Source organism: Prosopis cineraria, unplaced genomic scaffold (genome assembly GCF_029017545.1).
Source record: "Prosopis cineraria cultivar Desert tree isolate PC_DT_omini unplaced genomic scaffold, ASM2901754v1 PC6, whole genome shotgun sequence".
NCBI classification, from domain to species: Eukaryota; Viridiplantae; Streptophyta; class Magnoliopsida; order Fabales; family Fabaceae; genus Prosopis; species Prosopis cineraria.
The window spans coordinates 5,565,793-5,577,752 of NW_026555337.1; the positions used below are offsets into that span (position 1 = coordinate 5,565,793).

The 11,960-nt window shown below is 33.6% G+C and overlaps 2 pseudogenes; both read right to left on the reverse strand.

The window, feature by feature from the left end:
• Positions 1-215: 215 nt before the first annotated feature.
• LOC129313244 (coumaroyl-CoA:anthocyanidin 3-O-glucoside-6''-O-coumaroyltransferase 2-like) lies at positions 216-718 on the reverse strand (annotated as a pseudogene).
• Positions 719-6,931: 6,213 nt separating this feature from the next.
• LOC129312387 (coumaroyl-CoA:anthocyanidin 3-O-glucoside-6''-O-coumaroyltransferase 2-like) lies at positions 6,932-8,616 on the reverse strand (annotated as a pseudogene).
• Positions 8,617-11,960: the final 3,344 nt, after the last annotated feature.

An 11,960-nucleotide genomic window follows, 5' to 3' on the forward strand; every position in this document is an offset into this window, starting at 1 on the left:
ATGTATGGTAACGTGGTAAAAGCCGTGTAGTCCTCTCTTCTTCTGGTTGTTTCCCATTCTCACCTAAAAACAATATCCATGACCGTGATGTCGTAGGCATTGCATTTGAATTGTATACAAAAGAAATATATTATTAATAATTCATACAGAAACTACGCACAAACTTTCTCTAATACAAACGAAATTAATCTTCAATTAAGGCACGAGTGACCCAACTAATAAGATTTGAAAGTTTGAAGTCCTCCTTCAGCAGACATGAAATATGCATATTCATTGCTCCCAAATACCAAGCCAACTTTACGTCCACCTTAGTTTCTTCAGATCCACTCTCAGCAAGAGACATGCACTTCAAGTCATGTACCATCTCAACCTTTGTTGGTCTCCCAAACCCAAAATCTATCTCGTAAACAGTGAATTTCAGCGACCCCATCACCAACACTGTACTTCCTAACATGAACGTTTTCTGAAAGCTTTCCTTCCACTTTTTGCATCTTTGAAAGGTTCTTTCTTCATATCTTCTATTACCCCTTCAATCACCTTCACCACCTTTAAAAACCTCCTTCTCCTTCAGCTCTTTCCTCTTCAGCGACGCATAGCATCGTGTTATGCAGTTTCCGAAGTAGTTCTTTTGTACCGAACAATCGAGGAGGTTTCCGCAATCTGCTGCAAAATGAAAGTACTCATCTTTCTCTTCTTCTTCGTCATCTCTATATCTCATCTTTGTAGGCAATATCGGAGGTATGGACGTGAGTCATGAGCTACTTGAGTCGTGTCCGAAAGGACATTGTCCTCAAGAACTATTCCGGCACATCGGGACGACAGACCGACAATTTTTTAGGATTAAACAAGCACTTCCTACAGGAGCAAAATACCAAAACAGTAGAACTAAAATGAACTCAGATGAACAACACAGCAGAAGGTGGAAGGAGGAGAGAATTGCCCCGAAAGCTTAAGAGGTTGGCAAGTTGATCTGTCCGCACCCATGGCTATATATAGCCGAAAATGGAGACATGAACATTAGCTCATAATCACCAGATTAATGCTTCGATTACACACACACACACACACACACAACATACCATTAATCTACAAGGGCGTTTAAGAAATTAACACACAAAATTAGTTTTCAGAAGTTGAGGTTTTTTGGGTAAGCTAAAAATAATTATTTATTTATTTGTAATGATAATTTGATAAAAGGAACCCAGTGCCTCTTGAACTTGTGTGTAGGGAGAGGCGAATTAGCTGATTTCAACTGCGATTGCTCTTAGTTGACTTGTCTCATGCGCGCAATCCTACTTCTCCTCCAAGCTTATTTTACTAGCTTACTTCATTCCTTAGTATTTATCTACTAGGAGAGTTCTTCATTTAGACAATGTAGGACTTTTGACATACACATACTTTTGACACGCACACAACAGTCTTAACATAGCTGGTCCACACAAAATTGCATGTTACCATAAACTTTGATAAATATTTTGGTGCTTTTGATTCATCAGTTTTTCCCCACTGATTCACTACCTATTTTCTCAGTGCCTCAATCTCATTTCTGCCAAACACAATCGTTGCTTTGAAAAAGTTATCATCATCGCTAATGATGCTCTTAGATGTTTTACCTGTGAGACTGTCCTTCCATGGTGCCCTTTCTTTAAAATAATCTCTCAAGAAAATGGCTTCAAGGCCCCTCAGGTCTTTGAACACTTCCCTATCATATGAAGGAAGTGATTTCTTTAGAAAAGTCATATTTCTACTTTTGGATCTACAAATGAAAATCAATGTTTTCATGAAATGGCTAAAATAATTATAATCCATCACATGACAATATGTGATAGCGATGTAAAGGCCAACGTTAGGAAAAATCATGACTTGCAAGGTTACAATTAGGAAGATGAACATGGCATCAGTCTTCAACGTCTCTATCAACTGTACTCTATGATAGCTCGAGAACCAAGCTGTCCGAGTCTTTGAGATTTCTGGGGTGGTTGGCTGAATAACGATTGAAATTATCAAAAGCAGATTTGGCCACCGTTAAGGAGACAAAATGTTCACCAATGCAGTGGATGAAAGGCTTATGAGGCGGCGGTGAATAGAGGAGGTTTCCTATGAGAGGAAAGAAAAGGTAGAGAGCGATGGAGACAGAGTGCCTAAGAGAGGGAAGTATAGTATGGATGAAATGGTGAGTAAGGTAGGAAAGTGGTAGAAGAATTGGCGTCTGACATAGATAGGACCTACAAGAGAGATGTCAAGGAATGCTAGAGGAGGAGTAGTTCTTTCTGGAGGGATGGCTGGACCAACCCTGGACTGCTCTAGAAGCTTATGAGTACATGAATGTTCCATTCAAGAGATGGATTTAATGATTAATGGACAATGGAATATTGGTTAATTACAACTTATTGCTTGTTTGGTATGTTGGAATTGAAGTTGGAGAAGTAGAAGTAGAAGTGAAATTGAAAAAATGGAACATTTGGTACATTGGAACTCAGTTCCAGGTGGAACTCACTTTCATAAAAAATGATGGAATTGACTTCCATGCTATACCTTATGGAATTGGTTTGAGTTCTCTGGATGTGAGATTTTATGACTATCATACCCTCATCTATTTTATCAATTTAAAATTTTTCCATTTTAAATTTATAAACATATTTCACCCTTTTTCTTGATTCAAACTTCAGAACTCACCAAACTTGAACAATACTCATCGAAGAATAAATACTCAAGAGCAATGGTGGAAGATGTCAACAAAAAACTCAACCAAGTATTTAATGCTTGTTCATCGACCAAGAAAAGTGGATCTGCTTCTTCTATCAGGTAGGTTGAGAGTATTTGATCAAGTTGAGAAACAGATCAAGAAAGTCCATCGTTAGCACCGGTGCCCCTCTCCCTTTCTCTCACCCAATCGTCGGCATTGCTACCCTTCTCCACCTCTCACTCAATCGGCTTCTTTCTCTTATCTCTCTGACTCTCTCATATCTAGATCAATTACCAACTCACCATTGCCCCTCTCCCTTAACTATTTTTGATTATTTCAAATCTAGGTAAATGATGGATTTTAGAACAGCAGCTAGCAAGTGTTTTTATTTATTTCTGTGCTAGATGTTATAAAATTCTTGGCTAATTGACTCTTATTTGCCTTGGACTTTTGGGTTTGTAGTGGTTGGTTTTGTTTCAGGATGATGATTCATGATGGTAGTGAAGAGACTTTTTTTTGGTAGAAACTGTGAAGAGACTTTTTTATTTCTTCAACAAGGGTTCTGTTTTGTTCTTCTTGTTCACAGTGGAAGAGTTTTATTTTGTTTGGAGAGAATTTTGGTATTTTTATATTTTTAATACATATTTCAATTAAAAATTATACTGCAGTTCCATATGCATACCAAAAATGTTTTAAGCACCCATTTCTATCTCACTTTCACTTCCTCTTCTATTTTCATTTCTACTTTCACTTCCATAAGAAACTCTTCCATACTATCAAACGAGACATTAGAAAGCGCGATATCAAAATATTTATATTGGCACTCAACAATCGACCTAAGTAAATTTTTCATAATTCAAGAACAAGATTCTAAGGGATAACAATGAGCACTAATCTAGAATGTGTAAAATAAGGATAGTAGCTTAGTGCTTATTGCACCGAAAATAAGAATGCTGTTGGATTGACTATCTTTAAAATAAGGTCTTGTTTGGTATCCATGAATTTTGAGTTTGGAAATGGAAATGGATATAAAATCTAACTCTGAGTATGTTTGGTAGTCTAGAGTTGAGATTCCCAAGACTTGGGATTCTAATAAAATTGCTAGAATCCAACTCCATCAAGATCACAATGGAATCAGTCTAATTCCATAAAATTGTTATTGTGAGACATCTCTATCCTCCCCATTATCTGCTGCTATCTCTTATGGTCTCTTCCACCTTAGGCATCCCCTAATCAGAGTCTATGTTATCGGTGGCAACTGATGCCATCCTTGACAACAAGGTTGAGCATAGCAAGAAGAGCATATTTGTGAAACTTGGAGGAGTTGACTCATAGCTTGGAAATGAAAGGATCGATAGCTTGAGAAAGCTAGCAACAACAGCATTGGGAATCACAGATGACATGAGGTTGATGGTGAATTTGCTAAAGCAGGGGAACAATTAGAGAGTGAGAGCATCAAACATTCACACACACTGTCCTTTGATGAGTTTTTGGTTCTTCTCTGACTGATTTGTTAGGGATGTCATTACAGTACCTTTACTGTGTCCATCAAGTTTTTTTTTCTCCTAGATTTATATGTGAAACCTTGATTTTGTTGCATCTCATTTCATTGATTGCACCTTTGTTTTTTCCCTCAATTTGTTCTATGTATTATCTAGTTTGCTATTATGTTGCTTGGTTTTGGTTGTTGCTTGAATATGGTGTTTGCCGATGGCTTTGCTTGTTGCATCATTGACTCATGTTAGAAGGAAAGAGGGAGGGAACAAGGCAAGGGACATATGAGGTCTTTGTAATATGGAAAAAGGGCAATTTAATCTATTCTTATTTTAAATTCATATATTGATTACAATTATATCAAGAGTTCATCCTTATACTATACATACTTTTAAAACTCAACTATATTTCAATTCTAATTCTGATTCTAATTTTATAAAAAGCTCTTTCATCATACAAAATGGGATCTAAATGATTCAAGATTGAAATAAAAAGATAGCAAGAAAAGAAAAATAATAAATTCTATCTAGTCAATGAAGCAATAATGTGGAACACAAACCACTAGGTGAGCAAAAAGACTTTGAACAATTTATAATTACACACCTAAAACTATATTGTTAAAATCATATAATCATATAGTATTTAAAAAATGACAAAAAAATAAGATAATTAAAACTCGTTTTTTTTATATTTATTTGACTACATTGTATGTGCAGTTTTTCTTGACAGATATCTTGTATTCAACATTGTCCATTAATCAACCAACTAAAACTGGCATGAAAGATAGAGGCTGTCATTAATTAAGCAAGTGTTTGGAGTTCGAATATCCTATTTGTATGTAATAATTTAGTTGAGAGAGGTTTACTCATTGCCTCATTGCTGAGGGAAGATATTTTCTATTTTCAATGAAGTATATTCCTTATACTCACCAAAAAGACATTGCTGATCTAGATTCAAATATTATTCGACCATAAAATATGCAAATATTTTTAATAAATGGAAGTAATGCATACGCATGCGACTTTCTTCTGCTTAATGATCAGCTCCCAACGAGAATGCCATTTTTTCTTTCAATTTTTTGGAAGGCAAGACTTTTCAACCTAATTTCCGGTTAAAAACGAAAAATATAGATATAAAAAATATTATCAAAGTATACGTGTACGTAATAGTCGAATGGAATTAAACAGCGGGACCGGAGGGGTATGGAAAACTAGTGACTAAAGGGGCCCAAAAAAAAAAAAAGGTCTAGTATTTGTGAGCCTCACGTGATCACACTCAGCTCTCAAGTATCTGGTGCTAGGCTAATTCAAGAAGGCTTTTGCGAAGCTTCTGCGAAGCAAAGAAATCAAACAAAGTATTCCGCATTGGTTGGTTTGGCTGCCAAGTCTTCTCTTATGCGCATTATTGGACATTGCATAATGCAAATGCCTATGCATGATTTCTTTTTTGTCTTTTTTCATGCAAAGCTTTTGACGAGTTTGGTTGTCAAATTTAAAGGGCAATAGCAGATCTTATGATTCAAAAAAGGAAAGACACTTTCAAAAGCATTGAATAATCACTAGTCAACAAAGTCTTTGACACGGGCGCATGTTTTCCAACATTTGTGTTTAATATTTTTTATTTCACAGAAATTATATTAAAAGATCTTAATTCAATGATAGTCTTAAACAATTCTAAAGTTATTTTTAATTTTTGGGAAATATTTCATTATGATTTTTTGAATTCTTTGTTTGCACAAATTATATTTTTGGTTCTTCATACAACTTCGGCTTGCTCTCCCGATATGGGAGCAAAATTATATAAATATATATATATATATATATATGTTGATTTAAATCGTTTTCAAAAATTTTGGGGAACGTGACATGTGAGTTTCAGTCCCCTTTAAAGAATGGGCTCATCGACCAGTATATGAAGATGGACTTGAATCATGATAAGGAGACTAATAGGCCAACTATTTACGTTAATTAAGGAAGGAGTGAGGATAATAGAAACAGAAAAGAGTCATCCAGGTATGAAGAAAATTTTTGATTTAGAATTTATGAATTTTAAAGGCAAAATTTCAAATTCAAATTTTTAACTTAAACCTACCAATGCAAACGCAACTGTAATGTTTCTTTTAACATTCAAATCCTTCAAAGATGCAAAATTTGAAATGTGAGAAAATGCATGGTTAATATAGTCTAATAATGAATAACTCTGATACTTTGTCAAAAAAAAAAAAACAAGAATAATAACTCTAGCACAACAATATATTACCCTTCTGTTAAAAAATATAAAGTATTTTTAACCGAATATCACCCTCAATAAAGTAATAATCTATTTTCAAACTAACATTATTTTTTATATTTATTTCTATTAAATACTCTACAATAAATATAAATTCATTTGTCAATAGGGATACTTTAAAAAAAAAAGATAATAATCACACCTTGAAAAATTAAAAATGCTTTACATTTTTGAACATCCAATACTTCAAAAAATATCTGACATTATTGAACAGCGGAGTATCATTTTAACAAATAACGGATAATTTGATTGGTTTTGTAGGTTTCACAAACAAATATCAACTGTAATAGGAATTGACACATGGTAATGTGGTGATAGTCTTATAGTCCTCCATATATGTTACGTCCTATATTAGAGAGGTTGAAGAGGATCTTGATTATATAAATAGGCATGTTATACACTTCAATAAGTTAGGCTTTGTTCTTTGTCATTCTGGCTGAAAAACAATGCAACCATGTCCATGACACCTTAGGCATAACATCTTTGAATTATACAAGAGAATTATATTACTATTAATTCATACTAAAACCGTACACATCAACCTTTCTCCAATAAAAACGAAATTAATCTTCAATTAAGGCATAAGTGGCCCAATTAATAAGATTTGAACGTTTGAAGTCCTCCTTCAACAACAGACATGAAATGTTCATACTCATTCCTCCTGAAAACCAACCCAACCTCAAGTCCTCCTTCTTCAGATCCACTCTCAGCAAGAGACATGCACTTGAAGGAATGAACCATCTCAACCTTTGTAGGTCTCCCAAATCCAAAGTCAGTCTCATAAACGGTGAATTTGGGCGACCCTGTAACCAACACCGTGCTTCCTAACACGAACATTTTCTGAAAGTTTTCCTTCCACTTTTCTGCATCTTTGAAAGGTTCTTTCTTCATATCTTCTATTGCCCCATCAATCACCTTCACCGCCTTCAAAAACCCTCCTTCTTCTTTCAGCTCTTTTCTCTTCAGCGATGCATAGCATCGCGTTAGGCAGTTTTCCAAAGTAGTTCTTTTGTACTGCATACTCGAGGCGGTTTCTGCAATCTGCTGCAAAACGAAAGTACTCATCTTTCTCTTCTTCATCCTCGTCCCTATATCTCGTCTTCACCAAGCTTGTCCACACAAAACCGCATATCACCACAAAGTTTGATAGATATTTCGGTGCGTTCGATTCGTCATTTTTCTTCCATTGATAAAATGCCCAATTTCTCAGTACTTCAATGTCTTTTCTGCCGAACACAATCGTTGCCTTGCAAAGGTCATTATCATTATTGACGACACGCTTTGAAGTTGTACCCGCAAGACTGTCCTTCCACGTTGCTCTTTCTTTAAAATAGTCTCTCAAGAAAACGGCTTCAAGGCCCCTCGGGTCTTTGATCACTTCCCTGTCATACGAAGGAAGTGATTTGTCCAGAAAAGTCATATCTCCACCATCGGATCTACAAATGGAAGCCCACGTTTTCATGAAATGACTGCAACAATTGTCGTCCATCACGTGGCAATACGTGATGGCGATGCAAAGGCCAGCGTTAGGAAAAACCGTGACCTGCAAGGCTACGATTGGGAATACGAATGTGGGATCAGTGCCTTCGAGGTCTTCATCCATTGTACGACATGACAGCTTGGGAACCAAGCTGTCCAAGTCTTTGAGATTTCTGGGGTGGTTAGCCGAATAATAATTGAAATTATCAGAAGCAGACTCGACCACCGTTAAGGAGACAGAAAGTTCACCGGTGCAGAGGATAAAAGGCTTGTGAGGCGGCGGCGGACAGAGGAGGTTTCCGGCGAGAGGAAAGAAATGGTGGAGAGCGATGGAGAGAGAGTGTTTGAGAGAGGGAAGCGTAGAACGGATGAAATGATGAGTAGGGTAAGGAAAATGGTAGAAGAATTGACGCCTGACATAGATAGGCCCTGCAAGAGAGATGTCTAGGAATGTGAGAGGAAGAGTGGTTCTGTCATTGGCTATTGCTGGACCGACCTTGGATTGCTCCAGAAGCTTACGAGAGCTTGCTTGTTCCATTGGAGAGATCGATCGGATTAAAGGGCTATGGAATGTTGATTATAATGGTGTGGAGATGCAAATACCATTTATAGTACGTAGTCTCGTTCTAATTAGCGTGACATAAGGGAGTCCAAAGTTCAAAATTCAAACGATGGCTGAGTCTGCATGGAGGAATGCGAGAATCGTACTCACAGGACTCTTCAGTGTAATTACTAGTTGTTGAATGCCAATTAAATATACTCTTATTCGCTTGCTCCTCATGAGGCCAAATGTGAAGAAGTTTCATGAATTGAATGGAAGCTATGTCATTCAAGCGTTTAAATTTCAATAGTAGCATGTTAATTGGTCCTCGAATAGTAATTAAATTCTGAGTCGGCGCTGTCCCATTGCCTGATAAGAATATTATATTTTTGTCGACACTTTTGCGGAAAGCGAGCGAAGAGCGAGTTTAAGAGTTTCTGGGAAAAGAGAAGGGATTTCACTCGCAGTTTCACGACTTCTCTTTCCTCACGGCTTTTTCCTTTGAGCTGGCAATCGATTGCAATTGCTGAGAAAAAGTTCTGTGATGAAAACGGATTAAATAATTCCTTTCTTTTTGATGTGATAGCGGATTAATATCTAATCAATCTTCTGTTTTTTTTTTTTCCCGGCCAGTAATATCTAATCTATCGCACTATGAAACGGTCTTAGCTTCATGATTATAATTGAAAATTATAACTCATTCACTTGCAATTTACAATTAATTCTCATAAATTATTAACTGCATTATAAATAATATTAAGTATATTTTATAAATTTTTAAAGTAATTTATCTATGCATCAAAAGCAAAAAAAAAATATAAGTGATTAAATTGCAATTTACAAATGACTCTTATAAATTTTCAATTAATCTTGTAAATAATTTTAACTATATTTTATTAATTTCTTGAATAATTTATTTGTATATTGACAATAAAAAAATTAAAATTTACAATTAATTTTTGTAAATTTTAAAATAATATTACAAATATTTTAAATATGTTTTGTTGATTTTTTATTAATTATTATCATTATTTTTTATTGCAAGTAAGCTCCATGGTGTTATAAAAATTTCAACAATTTAAGATTTATAACTGTCCTTAATGTTAGTATTCAATAGGTCCCTAATTGTCATTTTTCCTAAATTCTTTGAAAAATTAAGTTGACGTCGATAACTAAGAATCATGAAAAAAGTAATGAAAAACAAACCATAAGATGCAAAAGACTCAACATTTTTAGAGCCCTCCTTAAATTAGTTTTTTTCCCCCCTTTATAGTCATGAACATTAAATCTGAAGTCATCCAAAGAATCTTGTTAAGAATTCAAAGCAGGGGCTTCTGCGAAAGTGGGAAGGGGCAAGAAAATGAAATAAGATGAAGCATTGGTGGGTTCGGTGGCAGTCATCATCTCACATGGGATATGGCGGATCGCGATGCATGAATTTCGATCAACGCATATACTCGCCCCATTTAGAAATATAAAATATTTTTAATTAAATTTTATTTTTAATAAAATAATTATTTAATTTTAAATTAATTTTATCTTTTATATTAATTTTTTATTAAATATTCTACAATAAATATAAAGTTATTACCAATAAAAGTAGTTTTAAAAAAGATAATAATTACATTTTAAAAAATTTAAAATATTTTATATTTTTTAACATTTAACTTTTTAAAAAATATTTTATATTTTTAAATCGGACGGAATATATTTCGCACGTGTTTGGGAAGCTCTACTCTTGTCAGCTTTTCGGCTTTTTTATTTTGGACTAGTGTTTTTCAAAATTTGTGCTGAATGTTTTACCAAAAAAAAAATTTAAAATATCTTAATTTAAATATAAAATTGGTTTATTTTGTGTCAAAAAAATTTAAGATATGTACGTTTTCTTGCCCAATTTATATTTATGATCTATTATATTTAAAACGATCTGCTTTCATTATTTTTATTTGGGAGAATATCATTAAAGAATTTTAGAAGCAATTTAATTTCATAAAAAGATCTTTAACAAGTAAGCATTAATGAATAATAAGCGAAGTTTTTATTTTAACAAGTGTTTGATCTGTCTAGATCTTTATTAGATGTTAAAATCTTTCAGATATTCTTCCTTTTAATTTCTCGCACATCTAGTGCCCTTCAATTTTTTTTAATTCTCTTATTGGAATTTTTTATGCTCTCATTAATTCATGGAAAATTACAGAGGGATCTAAAATAGACATTATTTTTTATGAAGGACGACAAAATTCTAATCACATGGAAGGACCAAAAAATTGATAGATAAGGCACACCCTTTGGCGTATTAATGAATTTCCCTCTGACATTTGATGAATTTCAATATTTTACTAAATTTATTGATATTTTTAATGTAATTGAAAGTTATTTATTTGAGTTTTTTAGTAAAAATATAATTAAGTAGATGATTATGTGTGAAAATGGATACGGAAATGTGCTTGAAAGTTAGTGGATCAATTTTATCATTTATTACAAGTTTTATGCATGTAGGGAGGCCCAGTTTATAGGTTCAAAGATGAAAATTTTGAAGCCTAAATCAAAGGAAGTGAATTCAAAAAGAAAATTTAAACAAGTTATGTTTGCTATAGCGAAGATGTATTTGCTACAGCGAAGCGTAATTTTAATAAAATGTACAATTTTGATCTTCAATAAATTTTTAAGATTTGGGGACCTCATTTTCAACCATTCTTACTTCTAGTAGCTGCAGAGCGTCTAGAGAGAGCAAAATGAAGGGTTGGATGAGCTTGGATTTAGTGAAAAATTAAGGATTTTCCTCAAGATTGCTTTGATTAACCTTTTCTCCTCCTCCTTCTCTTACTTTGATGTATATATTGCTAAATTTTACTATTAATAGAGCAATGTATGACTGATTTTCTCTTAATCTAGGGTAGCTATCAACTAATTCTTGGGTTAGAGTATGTCTAAGCCATTTATTTGAGCTTAATATTAGTTTTATTTGCTTAATCTTGTACTTATTTGTCTACTTAATACTCGGCCACCATTGAGTGTGAATTTAGGGGTTCAAATTTTGCCTTGAAAGAGAAAAATTTGAATTAGACCATTAAATTAAGTAATATGAGATTAGAATGTTTTTAATTTGCAATAGGATAGGAATATACTTATTGTACCTATATAATTATATTAGAGTGAGTTTGTGCCTTTTTGCCTTTTGGGTATTTGTATTAGGAATAACATATTAATTTAAGAGAAGGGTGTAATTAATCAAAAAATAATTATTCCTATTAATACTCTAGATTGGCAAATTAATATTAAGTAAATTTATATGAGTAATAACATGTTTTATGAATTGAAGAAGAGATTAGGCACCTTAGGTTGCCTTAATTATTTGTGGTTGTTGAAATTTTTATTTTAATGCATTCGTATAATTTTAATTAATTATTTTACAAAATCAAATCTAAATCTTGCTTTGCTTGACTTAAATGAAAATAAAAAATTTATTAT